Source organism: Sprattus sprattus, assembly GCF_963457725.1.
Source record: "Sprattus sprattus genome assembly, chromosome: 10".
In the NCBI taxonomy this organism is placed as follows: Eukaryota; Metazoa; Chordata; class Actinopteri; order Clupeiformes; family Clupeidae; genus Sprattus; species Sprattus sprattus.
In genome coordinates, this window is record NC_137908.1 from 32,199,100 (window position 1) to 32,212,066 (window position 12,967).

The window sequence follows — 12,967 nt, forward strand, 5'->3', positions numbered from 1 at the left end:
GCCTGCTGGTATCCTTTAAGTAAACAATGTCAATAAGTTTCGCCGCTAGCACCTCGTCAGCGATTAGCAATCCCCCCGTTGTTCTATAGTAAAAGGTTTTGCAAACAATTCCCTGTTTTGTTAAAATGAAATTGTGGGTGCCGTCAGGTTTGTCTAATAATCACAACACATTAAGGACTTTCTTAATTTAAGCAAAACAACTGAGGAATTGCTGATTGCTTACGATATGCTAGCTGATGAAATGTGCTAACTTTAATACTATAACAAACCAGCGAGTCAACAACTTTCCTTACACAGTCAAACATCAAGCACATGGTTGTTTTGCTTGTTTTATTGAAGGTAAAATACAAGCAAGCTGCTCTCAGGTAGCGTAGTATAATGCAAGATGCTCTGGGACAAATCGCGTTATTGAGGTATTTTTTTTTTAAATGTAAGATTTGTTTTTGGCTTTTTTATGCCTTTATTGGATAGGTAAGTGGAGAGTGGGACAGGAACTGAGAGGGCGAACAAGTGGGTAGTAGACTGGAGAAATGACATCGGGCCGTATTCGAATCCGTGTCCTCCATGGGCATCAAGCCCGAATGTGGTCGAGGCTCCTGTGTGAGCTACAGTGCCCCCCGTTATTGAGGTATTTAATGCAGCGCAAGTCTGACTTCCAAAAAGGGGCCAGGTGACGTAATGCTATCGTTGGTATAGCAACTGTCACTCAAGAGTCGTCACCCGGGCTCTTTTTCGATCCCGGTCACTTTTTACCATGACAGCTCCATTCAAACCTGTCAAAAGCCTTGTAGAACCTGATAATGTAATAATTTCCTGATAACGTAATAAGCCTGATAATGTAATAAAAAATCCCTCATAAGTCCCTAAAAGATGTAATAAAACCTGATAATGTAATAATATCCCAATAATGTAATAAAGTGCATTTCCCAATAATGTAACAATCGCCATACCAATAATGTAATAAAATGTTACATTAATTGGAAGTTATTACATTATCAGGTTAGCCTCAATTTTGCAGAACCTGATAATGTAATAAATTCCTGATATTGTAAAAACTTTGGTCAGTGCTGAAATGTTGGGACACCAGTTATTCAGACCAAGTAGTGATGCTGTGTAGACAACCACCCACTATTGTTTTGCTCATATTTTGATCCCAATGGTATAGGCCTTTAGCCTCGCAAGCCAAACCTGTACAGCAAGAAGCTGTACAAGGGTCTGGCACAACACGATTTTCAGTGTGGGCGGGATTAACGGTTGTCTGTTAAGTTGCCTCTGCACGCAATGCCACGCAATAGGAATGGCGCTACAACCAATCCGAGCGACTGACGAATGACAAAAGACGATTTGATTGGCCTGGTACAGTTTGGATTTTCAGCCGCGCAAAACCACGACAGTTGACCAGATGGTCCCTGGCTGCAAATTAAATTTGCTGCCGCTAGGGGCGTCTAGATTTCTAGGCTAATAGGCCCCCTCATGATTGCTTGCCATTATTGCATGATTTACAGTGCCCAAACAGTGTGACTGTTCGGACCTCTGAAACTGGAGACCTGATGCTACAGCACCAACCAAAGTTATTACAATATCAGGTAATTATTACATTATCAGGTTCTGCAAAATTGAGGCTAACCTGCTCTTTATTACATTACCGGGGTATTATTACATTATCAGGTTTTATTACATGTTTTAGGGACTTATGAAGGAATTTGTATTACATTATCGGGAGTTATTACATTATCGGGAAATTATTACATTATCAGGTTCTACAAGCCTTTTCGGCATCTAAGGACACTACAACTTCTGGAATGGGAGATTCAGATGGGTGGTATATGATGTTGAATAAAAAATGAAAATCTGTTCTTGATGAAGCCTGTTTGGTCAGCTGATAATGTCAGGTAAGATTCTTTCCAGATTCTTTCCTGATGACGGGTAAGGACTTTTGCTAAAATCTTTTCATCCACGGAAATAGGGCGATAGGAACCACAGCAGTGAGGGTCTTTGTTCTTCTTCAGAAGTAACGAAATTTCGGCAGATCGTAACGTTTTGGGAAGAATGCCTGAAGCACGAGACTCAGTGAACATGTTGTGAAGCAGAGGAATGAGCCTCGCAGAAAATCTTTTGAAAAACTCAGCTGAAAATCCTTTGAAAAAATAAAAAGTTTTGAACGCTTCCCATAATGTACTATGATTTGTTTCACCCTGCATTGACCAGTATAACAACTCCATTTGTTTTTCATGTTTCATATTTCCATTTTTTACACGTTTACAATTAAATAAAAGATTTAAAGCTATAACATTGTGTCTTTTTTGGTTTGGCTTAATGGTATTAACTTTGTAAATAATCCCTGGTAGATATCTCTGGTCGTCCGCAGAATTGTAAGATAGAGTGTGAACAGTATTCCAGACAGTATGCACAATAAGTACACCAACCTTTCCAATTAACAAATGTTGTTGCTTACTATATAACTATTACTAGTAGTGACATGTAGAGGCATTTATTACCAGTAGCTATTTCTTTATCAAAATAGCACAGCCTAGACATTGAGAGACAACCCATTGCCCGAGTACTTTTACTTTTAATACTTAAAGTCAACTTAAAAGTAAGTACTTTTTACTTTTACTTAAGTAGGATTGTTATTTTGCTGGGTACTTGTACTTTTACTTAAGTACTAAACTTCAGTACTTCCTCCACCACTGGAAATGACAATACAACATTTGTCTCCTACAATACAGAGTTTTTGCCATGAGTCAGTTTTATTTAGAAGTAACTAACTACAAAGGTTTCATTTGGGGAGCTGCATGTGGGGCGCACACCATGTCATTTGTAGGGGATGTCATGCTGGCTTGTGAATTACATTTTAGTAAGACCTCTCCCACCAAGCTCTCTGTCATCATCTTCCTCACAGATTGAACAATAATGTTCTGTACAAACGGGTCCTGCATATAATAATCTGTCAAACTGATCTGTGGATTAATTCTAAAACACTTCATCAAAGGAGTCAAGTGATGTATGTTGGATTGATCAGCTTTGTGTTCTCTGTTGATTCATCTGTCCATTTATTTTTTTGTCGTAATTACTTGCAGCACATGACAGAATGAAACCCGGCCCTTTGCAGAGAGCGTGCCGTGCGAGCAGTGGGTTCAAGTCTGAGACAATCAAATCCCTTGTTTGTGTTCCGTGTTGAGAGAACCCTGCCAGGGTGACGGATTAAGACAATGACCACATTGAGAATGCATTAAATTATCCATTTGCTTCAGGACCCAATAACTTATCCAGACCCCTTTGGGAATACTGGAGTGAGAAGCAAAGGGGCACGGCAATCTCGAGCTGCAGCAAATGCACAGAATTCTGCTCTAGGGTTTAAAAAAAAGTAATAATAAAACACCCTTTTAGTCCCCAGACTGTGGCGGAATTGTTTCCCAGCATATTTCATGATATGAGAAGCAGGGATTAGAAACGGTTCAAAAAACGAAAACGAAAACCGGTAAAGAACGAAATTTTGTGATGAACGTAATCGAAAACCGGAACAAAAACAATTTCAGCTGTTCCGGAGTGAAAACAATATTTTCAAATTTAAATAACCGGTTAATAACGTTATTTTTCGTTCCAAATAACCTTTCTTGAAATATTGTGGGAGTAAAATAATTGTTAAAATAAATCTTGAAATAAAGTTTTATTCCGGAAGTGATGGGCTTGGCTACCTGCCCGCTAAATGTTACCCAGACCATAGACATGTATACATCTATACATGTCTATGACCCAGACCGCCTGGCTGAAGTGAAACTACTGTTGACACTAGCGAGCCGCGAGTAGCCTAACAGATCTGCAATGATTGTGCTGCCTGTGCCCGTTACCTAGGTCAGTGTAGAGCGTGCCTTTTCGCCTCTCAAATATATCCTGTCTCCTTTGCGCAGCAATCTGAAGGAGAATGTTTTGGAGGACATACTTTTCCTTAAACTGAATAAGCAATTTGGTATGTAAGCTATCTGTTGTCCATTTCAAATAGGCTAACTCTCGAGTTAATAGAAGAGAGTAGGCATAGGCCTCTAGCTATGGACATGAGTTGTGTTTATTTTGCGCGTAATGGAGAACGTTTTGTTGGAGATGCTTTCCGAATTTGAATGTAGGCCTAAATGTGACCGGCTGAGTTTGTTGTCATTTTGTTTTGAATAGCCATGGGTCTAAGCTGCTGCATTTCTTGCTTTCTTTTTTTTGAACGGACTTCAGTTCGAAAGACATGTTTGCGTTTAAATGGTCCTGCAGCCTAATTTCATGTTGCCGACTGGAAACAAATAAAATTGAACTGCAAGGTGATATAATGTTGTTTCATTATTTATTATAAGTTGTAGGCAAACTCCGTTTCCACAACGTTGGAAAAGTGCGCATTGCATTTAGCCTATAGGCTTCACGCACGCACCCGAATAATGACAAACATTAAGCACACGCCCCCCCCATAATGACAAACATTAGGCACGCGCACCCCCCCCCCCCCCCCCATGACATTTTTGAAAAGAACGTTATTAACCGTTCTTTTATAAGGTTCTAACCGGTTAATAACATGAAGAGAAGCATAGGAACACTGGAACGGAACAGAAAAATAACGTTTCTGGTCAGAACGAAACGAAATGAAAAATATTTCGTTTTTAATCCCTGATGAGAAGAAGGTGAGCTGACACTGTAGCGTAGACGTGGGTAGCGTACAGAAGCCCATTTCAAATGACCCATTGATGTGCAATAATAGTATTATTTGCTTCAGTCGTTTGATATCCTTCTCTCCACTGTGAATAACACCTTTGGGAGAGCTGAGCATCACAAGGTAGAGGGTAATCTCATGGTGTAAATGTCCGTCTGAATGGTTCATTAATGCGGTTCATTGATGAAGTTCATTATTAAAGATTGGCACAGATAATGCAGAGGTTTTGTTAATTATATTATGCATTTGCTGCTTATGGAAGAAGGTGAAAATATAGCATTATCTTGCTCCTGATCAGTGGTATCATGCAGGTGTGAGGTTTATGGAAGCACTCCATAGGCTGTGAGTTCTTTTGAAACGATTCTTTGGCCTGATCCCCCTTTTCAGAGGAATATTATATTTTCACCACTGCTGAAAATGTAAAGCCATCTCGAAGGCCCAGAAATGTATGTTGTGTTTAAGCCACAGGCAGTGTCTCCTGGACAAACAATCGTCCGGGGGATACACTGACTCAGAACCTAGAATGGCAGAACGACATCTAGCGAAAGCAAACGTTTCTATTCCGTTATGGCATTAGGATACAAATCACCTGAGACTCTCAGTTCAGTGTGTTTGTATGTTTACCTCCCAAATTTGGTTCTCTCCTGGACATACCTGTGTGGCTACAGGGAAGGAAAAAAAATCCTTTTGTTTGGCCTTAATCTTGAAAGATCCTCTTTGTGTGTGTGTGTGTGTGTGTGTGTGTGTGCGTGCGCACGTGTGTGTGTGTGTGTGTGTGTGTGACCCTTTTCGACAGATGTCTCTGACTGAATAAAAGAATAAACTATCAAAAGCAAATCGCTGTCTGTTCCTCCGTGCCCCTGTCATGCCTGTGAAGAGAAGTAACACAAGCAGGTGCAGAACGGTCCTCAGTGACATCTCACGCGGTCACAAGTCATTCATTAATTATAATAATAATTTGCTCATTTGGGGGGGGGGGCATGTTAAAGAATACTATCTTGTAGTCTATCTTTGCGTGCTGGTTTAAGGAGAAGAGACACCGGACGAAGCTTCTTTTGTAGCAAGATGAGTTTACTTGGTATTCAATAGACACAATACAGCCGTCAATGCAAATGCAGTCACAAGTGATACATTCAACACCGAAGACTGGAGAAGGCCTTCTGTCTAACACCCCAAAAGCTTTGGCTTTTAACCTCTTGTTCTGCCCCTCTTTCTGTGATGTCATCGTCCTTGGTCAGCAACTAAAAAGCCCCCCTCCTCTAATCATGGGATGCAGTTTCATATCAATGTCTGGTGCTCTTTGTAAACAGTAGAACACCTGACAAATGTGGTTTGAGCTTGTGCCCATAAAAGCACATTTGCCCTTAACGGTTTGTAACTGCTGTGCACCTCACATTCTCAAGTGTTTCTTCCTGTCCTATCAATACCATCCTTTTCCTCCTATTCTATCAATACAGCCTTTTTCCTCCCTAGGTCAAGGCCTGTTTGCCTTATCTATCAATACAGCCTCTAGACCCTTTCTTACTCTGTCTTAGTCAGAGAGTTACAGCCTTGTTGTTCTGCTGAGCTGTGTTTTGCAACTGCTAGGTGTTTACCAGCTTCCTGTAAACTTACTTGCCATTTTGTGATGCTATGGATATATGTTTGATTTTATCTTACACGTCCCCCAAGCCCATTTGTCCACCATGGGTTCCAGAGCCTTCAGCCACTCTGCCCCTCACCTCTGGAACTCCCTCCCCCCTGACATCAGGAACATTGACCCTAACTCAATCGCCCTTTTTAAAACTCACATCAAAACACACCTGTTAAGGCAAGCCTATAACCTGTAAAGGTGCTGCCAACTGAAGTTGTTGCTGTTGCTGTATTATGTATTATTCAATGTTTTATTCACTGTTGTAAGGCGACCTTGGGTTTCTTGAAAGGTGCCCTATAAATAAAATGTATTATTATTATTATTATTATTTAACCATGTGTCTACTTGACTATCTCTCTCTCTCTCTCTCTCTCTCTCTCTCGGTACCATTACATGTGTAGCTACTCTGATTCATTCAGCCTCCACCAAATGACTCCTTTTTTCCGACACCATCGCCATTATCGCTGTAATTTAAACTATGGACATCTTGTATTTCCATCCCAGGAGGCCATGTTTGACAATGTTTTCCTGTCATGAAAGAGCAGAGCCTTAAAAATGGTGAATTGTAACCAGACCATGTAATTAAATGGCTGTTAGAGAAGAGGGTGGTGGTAATATGATGATCAGTGTGTGACAGCAGATGTGAGTGAGATAATGGCTTTAATCTTATTAACAGAGATTTTTTTTTTTCAATTTGCATATTCACATTCGACATGCAACAGCAGGTCATTGGCAGGAGACAGTGTATCAGTCACAGCAGCTGATGTTTACATTTCTGAGATGCAGTCTGATCTGGCAAGTATAAAATATTTTATTCATTTTTGACATTAGGCAGATGGCTATATTTGTAATTTGTCCTGATGAAAATGAGCCTGAATGTAGGTCAGACAATGAATATGATGAGTGAATTTGGTGTATCAAAGGTAGACTGCTGTCTGCCCTCCTGCTCTTGTCGTGGCTGTCATTGTTTCTCTCTGTACAATAATAATCTGCAGAAGTTATAAAGCCTACATGTAGAAAATTACAAAATGGATGGCAGTGACTGGAGTAAGCCAAGCGGTATTCTATCAGTATTCAAGGGATGATGTTATTTGTGTGCCTTCCCTAATAGTTTTGATAATTGGAGTCCTGCATGGACTCATGCACAGGCTTTGAATGTGACTAACTTAAAAGACAAACTGTGAACCTGGATTAATGGGGGGGGGGGAATGAGTGAAAGTAAGTCTTTTATTTTAGGCCCATCACAGATCAAATGTTTTGTATAAGATGATTTGAATGTTTCACACAGGTAATGTCTCTTCAAGGGCTTAAATCAGGACCACCCAAATGTTCTATCCCTGTAAAACTTGTCTGAACTTTTGGCCTGAACAGATTGACGCACACATGGATGTGCATACCATCAATCTATCTTTTTCTCTCTCTCACTCTCTGTAACACACACACACATACAAACATACACCATACACACACACTTCTATCTTTTCCTCTTGTGGGGGCGTCCATTTCCCTGTGCTGGCAGATGTTGATGATGGCTGCTGTAGATAATCCCGAATCCTGGGCCTGGTACAAGGCGGAATTAACTCTGGCTATGATCACAACATCTGTCGGCTCCTCGCGCCGAGTGCCTGCACGGAGAGGAGGAGCGGCAGACCCTCGGCACCAGCGTCTCCAGGAGGAGGACGAACTCACGTCTGGCTCTCACCGTCCCACACGGCCGGTAAGTTTGCACACACAGTGGGTTTGGTAGTTGTGCAGACTTGGGAATGGCACGTTTTTAAGTGGTTCTAAATTGGATGTGTGTCAAAACTCTCAGATGGATTGAGCAGGCTGATGAAGGATATTTATCTGACATTTATCTGAGTAGTCTGGCACCTTGGTTTCCAAGTTAATGTTTTTTTATATATTTGAATTAAAAAAGACGAAAAAGACAATAGTTGAATGATTTTAGTATATATTTAAACAGTTCATAGATAGTGCAGCATCGTGCGCTATTGGGGTCAGCTTAAGCATTTGCGTGTTGCATGCTTTCATTTAGCACATCAAGGATTTGGGCCAAAAAGATGTCTGTCCCTGTGCTGTTGTCCTGTCGGTTCTGCCTAGTAATTCCAGAGATCATGCAAAAAGCATCCATTTAGGGATCAGCGAGAGAGGCAGGCCAGTTTTATAATGTTGGCAGCAGAAATTTCAAGGTGCATCTTAAAATGATGGGTCATCGCTCGTAGCATGTTTTTCAGCCTTAGCCGTTTGATGATAGAGGCAATATGACACAGGCTCAATCAACGCATACGCTACAGTCAAGTTCTGTAAAACATAGATATCTTGGAACATGCTTTACAACAACACGCTCCACTGAATCACTCACGGTGACGTAAAGGTCATAGTATCTACTGAATGGCGATGTCAGAACAGATGTCCATAACGCGTTGAGCTTATCTTCCTTAAGACGGCCAGTGCAAGGTGAACATATTCGCAAGAGTAAACATCACATGGGAAATCCACGTGCTTGTCGGGGTGCATAGCGAACAGGCAAGAATAGTGTTAGAGGCGGCGCCATTCAAGCCACCATGTTTGTGATGGATTTACAGAGCAAAAGCTTCTTGCCCAACTGAGGTTTGTTTATTTGTGTTTACCATGGGAGAAGTCAATATCTGAAACGCAGCCACAATTATATGTTTCCAGGAATAACAAAACAAGTGAAACATCAAAATTAAATATGAGGTATAGTGCAGTCTAAACCCTGGCTGCAGAAAGCATTATTCAACTGATGAATGTGTGCCTCATCAAAGCTCGGCTTTCTTTTACAAATGATGCAGTTACGTAGTTACGAAAAGATTTTCGGTAACACTTTATAATAACCCACCATAATAAACCATTTATGAAGCATTTGTTCATAGTTTGTTTATCATTTACAAATCGTTATCCCAACATTTACAAACCTTAGTAATGTATTTGTAAACGAGTAGTAATGTATTTATGAACCTGTTTTCTAATGATCTATAAGAGTTTTTTATAAGGACATTAGTTAGCGATTAATAAATGAGTATTAATGTATTTACAAACATGTTTAAAATGATCTATAATATCATATATAAGGACATTAGTAAGCTATTTTTAAATGAGTATAGATGTATTTATGAACATGTTTCAAATGATTTTCTAACAGTCTAAAAGACCATTTATAAGGACATTAGTTAGCTATTTGTAAACGAGTAGTCATGTTTGTATGGACATTTTTCAAACCATTTTCTATTTATTTATAAGATCATTAATAAGGTATATAATAATGGTCTGCTCACATTTTGTAAATGATTTACAAATGAGTAAGCAAGCAGGTTTCAATGAGTTAGTAATGATTCATAATATCCTTTAAAAGGTATGTGCTGATGGTCTGCTCACCATTTATGGGTCATCATGAATAACCTTTGTCATGCATAAGCTATCATCCAATTCATAAGTCTATACTTTATAAGCATTTACAAATGGCCAGTAACTGAGGAACATACTCTAGAAACCATTTACTTACCATTAGTAAAGTGTTTTGCATGGGTTGATATAAAGTTGGCACTGTCTATACTTTATAAGCATTTACAAATGGCCCGTAATTCAGGAACACACTACTGAAACCATTTACTTATCATTAGTAAAGTGTTTTGTATGGGTTGATATAGACAGTGCCAACTTTATACTTTATAAGCATTTACAAATGGCCCATTACTGGGGAACATACTATAGAAACCATTTACTTATCATTAGTAAAGTGTTTTGCATGGGTTGATATAAAGTAGGAGCTGTCTATACTTTATAAGCATTTACAAATGGCCTGTTACTGAGGGACATACCATTAGTCGACATTTCTGCAGCAACAACTCCAAAAATGACTTCAAACGTTAGGTTGTTAAACATATCAATGGCAAAAACACACAACACAGCATAGAGGGAATGAAGTGAAATTGGAAAACATTTATTTAAGAAACTACACTCACAATAAATTCACATTTAAACATGCATTCTAATATGCTAAACACAACAGCAACAACAACAATGGAACTTTAAATAAGGGGATCAGCTAATTTGCTTTATTTATTGGCAAAAGTTTGCCAGACTCTTTATATGCTTTTAATTTGGTTACAATGCTTTCGTCCCCCTCTATTGCATCCTTACACCTCCGTGTAAAACTAGAGAGCTCCTCCGTGGAGGAAGAGTCGGAAGAAGAGTCGGATGACGCGTCGGAGGAATCAGGCCCTGACTTGGATGAAGCGCTTGAGTCGGTTCTCTGCGACTGACTTTTCTTCGCCTCTGGTGGACTGCCCTTGTCCTTTTTTCTTGCTGCTAAAAACAGACTATGACAGAGGATGATTAGTAGAAAATATAGGCATGTGGGTGGCACACTAGTAAGTGTGATGGTCTTTGGAAGATAGTTTTCTGAGTTCAAAATCATCCCGTTGCTGTTTTTTGTTTTATTATTTACTGTATTAAAAATATCATAATTCATTAGTTATTATTAATTAAAGTTTGGCTTTCTGTAAAATAAAGAAATACAGAATACAGAAAATAAATATACATATGTAGCAACCTGTACCAATATCCTTAATATTTAACAATATACATAATTACATAGTAATTATTCATTATTTATAATATATAATTCACTATTGTGCAATTACATATTAATCATTTTTAATATATAATTCACTATCATGCAATATACAGTTTGCTATGCAAACAACTGAAATAATAATAATTGTTGTAATACCAATCACCTGCACTCAGTGTACTATAAACACTAGAATTACAATGCAGTTACATAAATATACCACAAAATGGCACTCTAAGACCACAAATGGAAAATACATGCATTGCCTGGGAGTCTAAACTCTAGCTACCACCACGATCCGAACACGTGGATCTCCGTGGTACAGTGTAGGAGACAGGCTAGAACAGGTTGGTGCAAACGTACGTGAGGAAATGAATAGTATGAAACCACTACTGTCAATCAACAACACGAAGAGAGTAATGCTAGCAGGAAAATACAATTATGCACTTACATCATCAGTAACGCATACGGCAACACAATGTTAACTTTATGTTAGCATTAGAGATTATAAGCACGTGGTATTAGACCATGAGGGCACGTATGGGCTGGCACGAAAAGGTTTCACGTTCCCAAGTGTATTGTCAAATATGGCAAATTGACTTACTCATAGCCAGTTGTTCCCTCAGGAAGTCCCTCTCAAATAGTTATGTCTTTCAGCATCTCCTGCTGCCAGTCCAATTTCTGCCTGGCCATCTCCAGCTCATGGCGCAGTCTAGTTGACGTCAATTGGGCATTAGGAGCGAGTGTGGTCCTAGCTAAATGTTTGGGGGAAAGAATACAACTTTTCAATAAAAATGTTCACACCACTAATTTCCAATAATGAAGGTTAATCATATGCAAATTCAGCAAGAAGGGAAATAGTTTTGTTAGTCTAAGGTTACTAGCTACATAGTGTAACAGGTGGAACCAACCATAGGAAAAAGTTATATTAAATGTATTATTTAATTAAAGCTTCAAACAATTATTTCACACTGAAACACTTTCCACCCTGTTCATGACAATATTCTGAACACAGATACCTGTCCTACTCACCGGTGAGTTCTTCTAACTGAAACAAAAGGCACAATAACCAGAACACAACATATCATTGCCCCGTACCAACATGGACTAAATCCACTGTGTGTTAATAACACTAGCAACATACATTCATAAATGCAATAAACGTATATACATTAATGCACCAAAAGAAAGTTTTGCCCATTAAACACATTACACAATCAAAATTCAATGTTTTTCACATTCACTATGCTGTTCGTTGCACTGTTCTGTTCAACGTTTAGTTCAAAATGGTTGAGCCACAGTCATCACAGTGTATGGAAATGTTCCCAAGATGGATATTACCGTCCCGGACACTTTGCAGCTCATTGACGATGTGGAGTCACATGTGGGAGGGTATTACTTACCACAACATCAATCAGTAGCGTGGGAGAGGGAGGGAGAGAGAGCAATAGCAAGTGTGCTGCACGCACATCAGGGGCTGTAGTGGTGGAAACGGCTAGCTGTCCTCGTTCGTTGGCGTGGTGTAGTCTCCGATGTTGGCGACGAGCTAGTTTCTAAATATTAATACACTTTGCAAACTAGTGAGGACATTCCGCCTCACACTACAACGTGCTGTACTTCTTAGCAGTAACACCGGGCGATCTTCAGAGCTGGTGATGTAAATTCTTGCTTCCTCCACACGGCCACTCTACCGTAGTTCATCCGTAACATGGACACTAACAGACCTAACAAACTTGGAGCTAAACTTGCAATTAACTGACTTATCCTACCGTCACGCTTTCTCAATCACATGCAAGCTCTCCGGGCGCTGCCATCTTCTCTCTTAACATTCTCCGTCTGCCCCTTGTCCCGCCCTCTCCGCTCTCTCCATTGGCCAGTGCACCAACTGCGATAACTTTGGGATATCAACCTCTGTTCCACACCCAATAGCACCACAGAACTTGACCATAGGTCCAGCCAATCAGTGACTGGAAAGTTGGTGCACTGGCCAATGGAGAGAGCGGAGCGGGCGGGACAAGGGGCAGACGGAGAATGTTAAGAGAGAAGATGG